The sequence below is a fragment of the Macrobrachium nipponense genome, chromosome 17 (genome assembly GCF_015104395.2).
Source record: "Macrobrachium nipponense isolate FS-2020 chromosome 17, ASM1510439v2, whole genome shotgun sequence".
NCBI lineage: Eukaryota > Metazoa > Arthropoda > Malacostraca > Decapoda > Palaemonidae > Macrobrachium > Macrobrachium nipponense.
Window position 1 is genome coordinate 18,872,012 of NC_087210.1, and position 5,970 is coordinate 18,877,981.

The 5,970-nt window shown below is 37.7% G+C and overlaps 1 pseudogene; it reads right to left on the bottom strand.

The window, feature by feature from the left end:
• Positions 1-1,265: 1,265 nt before the first annotated feature.
• On the bottom strand, positions 1,266-3,381 carry LOC135195854 (uncharacterized; annotated as a pseudogene).
• Between the last annotated feature and the right edge of the window lie 2,589 nt (positions 3,382-5,970).

A 5,970-nucleotide genomic window follows, 5' to 3' on the forward strand; every position in this document is an offset into this window, starting at 1 on the left:
ATGAAAAGCTATTCTAATGTTATGCTTACTATATTCATATCCGGTTGCATACCAACAAGAACCCAAGAAATCTACTTTACTGGGTCCCCAACATTTCTGACCCAACAGCCAGTTGTCACCTTCAATTTTTGTGTAAAAAAAAAAAGCGCAAAAAGTCATTATTTTAGTTAACCAGCGAAACTTGACAGACTTTCCCCTTACAAACATTTCACTGCTGCTGTGAAGATGCATGGCAGACGCTTGACGTGAGATTGACAGCTTAAATCGTGTATAGATGGGGTGGGTATTTTGACAAAGGCAATAGAAAAAGATTTCATTAGTGTGTACTACAAAGGCAGAGATAAAAAATACGCCGAAGTTTCTTCGGCGCAATCGAGTTTTCTGTACAGTGCATAATGCTGTATAAAACTTTCAGCCACGGCTACAGCCCGGTGGTGGTCCGTATTGTTGGCACCTCTAGCGGTGCCAGACGGATGATCATGGCTAACTTTAACCTTAAAATACATACTACTAAAGCCCCTTACACACTTGGAAACATTGTTTGGAAACGGTTTCCAAACAGTTTGGAAACTGTTTCCGAAAACTTGATTCTAAACAGTTTGGAAACAGTTTTCAAACAGTTTGCAAATTATTTGTAAACTACTTCCAAACAATGTTTCCTGTCCACACCTCAGTTATGGTCATGCCTGTGATGAGTGTAGAGGTTTCTGCAGCAGCATCTGCATTTTACTTGGCACTTTTGATAAAGTCAAGGGAGGTCAAGAAAAAGAGAAAGATATGGGTGAGGAAATTTTTTGAAAAAGGACCCTATGGTGATTTGGCTTTGGGCGGGACTGGAAATTAGATAGGTGGGGAGGTTTCACCGAATTTTGTGTTCAGGATTGTGACTCAAGTGACTTTGGAAACTACTTTTACGGATCGGGGTGGCTCCCAGTATATCTTGAAAGGATACAAAATTCAAAAAGGCTATTACACCCGACATGAGACTGGCTATTACACTGAGGTATTTTGCAAGTGGAGATTCCTTTACGAGCCTCATGTACACCTTCAGGATATCGATGCAGACCATCTCAGCTGTGGTTCCTGAGGTCTGTGAAGCTTTGATCTCAGCACTGAAAGGGTATGTTAAGGTAAAAATAAGGAAAACCGGAAGTATTCACTGGTTTTACTCTCTCTCTCTCTCTACTCTCTCTCTCTCTCTCTCTCTCTCTCTCTCTCTCTCTTTTACCTTATGGCATTTAAGAACAATATGAAAGGTGTGTTTACTAGAAAAACATATTTATGTAGGAATCAATATCACAATAATTACTACATGAGTTTGGGGAAGGAGAGCAACTTGGAGTAGAGGCACCACTTGGGGCGGTAAAGTACTGTGGGATGCCTTGTGATGCTGGCACAGGAAACCCTGAATACCTTTGTCCTGTATATGAAGTTTGTGGGGTGAACTCAGCCGCACGCTCCCCAAAGTACCCCATTTCCAAGTGGAAAATTATTTCATTAATTTTATGCTGTGCTATTGATACCTTGCGCTTACTTCTTCCGCATGCTCTCAGTTTATGGGCAACATTTTCACCGAACACATAATATTCATCCCGTGTAGTGACACGTTGTGCTAGAGACTTCATCAAGTGAAATGCTTCTTTCACTTCGTCAGCAGGCCTTTTAGCTGACAAACGACGGGCCGGGAAAGTGCTCTGAGGTGTTTCAGCTTGATGTGAACTCTCAATTACAGCATCAGTTTCTTGCTCAGATTCAACTTCAGCAACCTGAAAGAGAAGAGAAACACTTATCTCAATTGCAAGGGTATCATATTATGTGGGCATGTGTGTTATTTCACTGACTACGTATACTTCTCCTCAGATGCCTGCTACAGAAGAAGAAAGGATTGCAGCAGCAAATGGGTTCTCCCACAGATGGAACTTTCCACACTGTATTGCTGCACTGGATGGGAAGCACGTTCAAATACAAGCTCCAAAGAATTGTGGAAGCCTTTTCTTTAACTACAAAGGGACACACAGTATTGTACTCATGGCGTGCGTAAAGGCAGATTACCAGTTTATATATGCAGATGTAGGTATGTCATGGCAGAATTTCGGATGGAGGTGTGTAACTATAAGTTTGTATGAGAAAGTAGATCAGAAGCGGCTCAGGCTACCACCAGACCAGCCACTTGCAGAGGGACGCATTCCTGTGCCATACATGTTTGTTGGAGATGACGCCTTTGCTTTATCACGTTACTTACTGAAACCATTTCCAGGAAATCTAGGTAGGTCTTCCCCTGAGAGGATCTTTAATTACAGATTGTGTAGGGGTCGGAGGATAGTAGAAAATGCGTTTGGAATTTTAGCATCTAAGTTCAGAGTTTTTCTAAAACCTATTGCATTACACCCAGACAAGGTAGAGAGTGTTACTCTGACATGCATATATTTGCATAATTTTCTACGCAGGAATGTCGAGTCGAGAAATGTTTATTCACCACCCGGTACGTTTGACTCGGAAAATGTCGATAATGCCAGTATAACTGCAGGATCATGGAGAGCAGCAATGAATGAAGGTGAAGGGTTCATTGATTTGCAAAATATACCATGAAGGAGTGCTGTGGATGTACGGGACATAAGGAAGGAGTTTCGAGATTACTTTCTCTCACCGGAACGAAGTGTTCCTTGGCAGGGTAATTATGCGTAGGGTTGCATGTTAGGTTAAAAAGGCTGCCTGTAAATGTACCTAGTAGATTGTTCCTAAAGTGAGGCATTGATAAGATTAAATTGTATACATAAATGGACACCTTATTTTTTTACCTACTTTTGCAACAGTTATTATGTTAGGATAATAATACTAATAACAGATATTATGTTATGGTAATAAGACTACTAATATATCAACTTACCTATCTACATAATGAGATCTATTTTTTTATCTGCTTTAGTAACAGTTATTATGTTTACGTAATAATACTAATAGCAGTTTATTCATAGTTACGGGTAATCAATACCTAATAGCACTTATTAAGTTACGGTAATTGTAACATCACCTTACCTTCTCTCTTTGGCTGAGTCTGTTGACCGGCTTCCTCTGGATTCTTGGCCCTGCAGCACAAACAAGGGGGCTCGTAGCGAAACCATGAGCACTTCTTTGGGGAACTTCCACTTCTTTTCAGTGAAATCAGTTTCACATGTTCCCTCCTGAATTGTACTTTGATGGCTTTTATCTTCTTTTCTGTATCACTTACAGTTATAGAAAGTTTATCAGCTATCCCCGCCAAGGCATCCATCTTTTTAATTCTATTTTTGTAATCCACATTTGTTACATCCCACAATGTTGGGGATGAATGCAGCAATTCAATTAGTTCTAGAGTTTTCTCGGCAGACCACATGGTCTTATCACTGCAAGTCTCGAGTCGGCACTATTCATCGTCACCTGGCCACACACACACACACACACACACACACACACACACACACACACACACGCAGTGTTTCCCATTCTGGATGGGAAACACAGTAATTCGTGAAATGGTGTTTGGAAATGGTTTGCAAACAGTTTGGAAACAGTTTCCAAACTGTTTGGAAACCGTTTCCAAGCTGTTTGGAAACCGTTTCCAAACATTGTTTCCATACAATGTTTCCAAGTGTGTACGGGGCTTAAGGGTACAGAGCTGCAATTCGGCATGTTTGATGACTGGAAGGATGATGACCAACATTCCAATTTGCAGCCCTCCAACCTCAGTAGGTTTTAAGATCTGAGGGTGGACAGGACAAGTACAGACAAAGCCATCTCAACAGTTTTCTTTTACACAAAACTAAAAATATGAATCTCAAAGACTTTGAAATTAACAAGCAAATTAATTCGTTATTCAGTCAGTTTATTTTCAGTTTAAATACGAATTCAAGTTAAGTATCTTAGTTTTACCAGACCACTGGGCTGGTTATCAGCTCTCCTAGGGCTGGCCCGAAGGATTAGATATTTTTACGTGGCTAGGAACCAATTGGGCACCTAGCAACCGCATTATATCGAGAAATGAATTTCTATCGCCAGAAATAAAATCCTCTGGTTCCGCGTTGGACGAGCCGTGAATCAAACTTCGCACCACCGTATTAATGGCCGAGCGTAAAATCCACTCGTCCAACAAGGAACTACGAATTCAAGAAAAACGACATCGTGTTCATAGGGTAAAATATTTTCCGGAAATTCCTCAGTATAAAAAGGCGGAGCCAAAGTAAAATAAGAAAGGAAGTGAGACCTTCATTACCGGAAAATTTGAGATCCTATTTTACATTTTTTTCTCATGAATCTACGTTGGTGGTCCAGAGTGATTAAACAACATGAGGGGGCTCAGATATTATTGGGAAAGTCTCTCTCTCTCTCTCTCTCTCTCTCTCTCTCCTCTCTTCTCTCTGTCATTATATATATATATATATATATATATATATATATATATATATATATATATATATATATATATATATATATATATATTTATATTTATTTATACATATAAAAAAAAAGAGTAATAGTAATGCAGAAGACAAGAGGTAATTCGAAAAGCTATTAGATATGCTACTAGAATACAACATTCAACAAATAAATCACCTGCCAACATGAAAGGAAAATACTTTACACCTGGTATTTGTGAACGAGGTGAATTATGTTAAAGAAATAATAGTTTATAATGCGAGTATTTCAGACCATAATGTCATAGAATTAACAGTCCATTCCAAAGCAAGTGAAAACAGAGATAAGCAATAAATGAAAAAGTGGGAAGGATATGGAAAATACAACTTCTACAGTAAAAATATAAAATGGTCAGAAATAAATGAAGAATTAAACAAAGATTGGGATAACATTTTCGTAAGTGATGACATAAGGGTAAATACGGAGATACTATATAAAATATTAGAGAAAATAGTGGAAAAATATATAACGAAGAAGAAAAGTAAACATCAGTCATGCATAACAAGAGACAGAGGGACTTGCTTCAGAAAATAAGAAAGTGGAAAAAAGGTCTTGCAAAAGAAAAAAATGCATGGAAATTTATAGAACTAAAAAGTAAGATAGAAAATGCAGAACAAAAGATTATACAATCAAAAGAAAATGAAAAACGGGACTTGGAAGAAAAAACCCTAGTAAATATCAAGCAAAACCCCAAACTATTATACTCGTACACGAAAAAGATTAATAAAAGAAGAATAGAAATAGGCCCTCTAAGAATTGAAGGGAGATTAACGAATGAAAAAAATGAAATATGCAACATATTGGCAGAAAGATATAAGAGAGAATTCACCCCTAGAATTGATAATGAAGATAATGATACAGTTGTAAGTGACGAAAATAGTGAATATTTCGCTGACATAGATATTAATGAAGCTGAAATTGTGCAGACTATTAATGAAATTAAAAATGGAGCTGCTGCAGGTCCTGATGGTGTTCCTGCTATTTTGTTAAAGAAAGTAGTTCATTCTATCACAAAGCCACTTGCAATATTATTATGACAAAGTGTAGATACAGGCAAGATTTATGATGAGCACAAATTAGCATATATTACCCCTACTTTCAAAAGTGGATCAAGACTAGAGGCAAGTAATTATAGGCCTGTGAGTCTAACATCACATATTATGAAAGTGTATGAAAGGGTAATGAAGAAAAATATTATGAAACATTTAATAAAAATTAATTTGTTTAATATAGGACAACATGGTTTCGTACCCGGAAAAAGTACACAAACCCACCGTGAGAACATATACAAAAATATGAAAAGCGGAAATGAAACAGATGTGGTTTATCTAGACTTTTCAAAAGCTTTTGACAAGGTAGACCATAATATATTAGGGAAGAAAATTAGAAAACACAATATCGTGGATAAAGTAGGAAGAAAGAATTATTACACAACAGAAAACAGATAGATATTGCAAACGATGAGAAATCGGATGAAGCTAAGGTAATATCCGGTGTGCCACAAGGTACGGTGTTAGT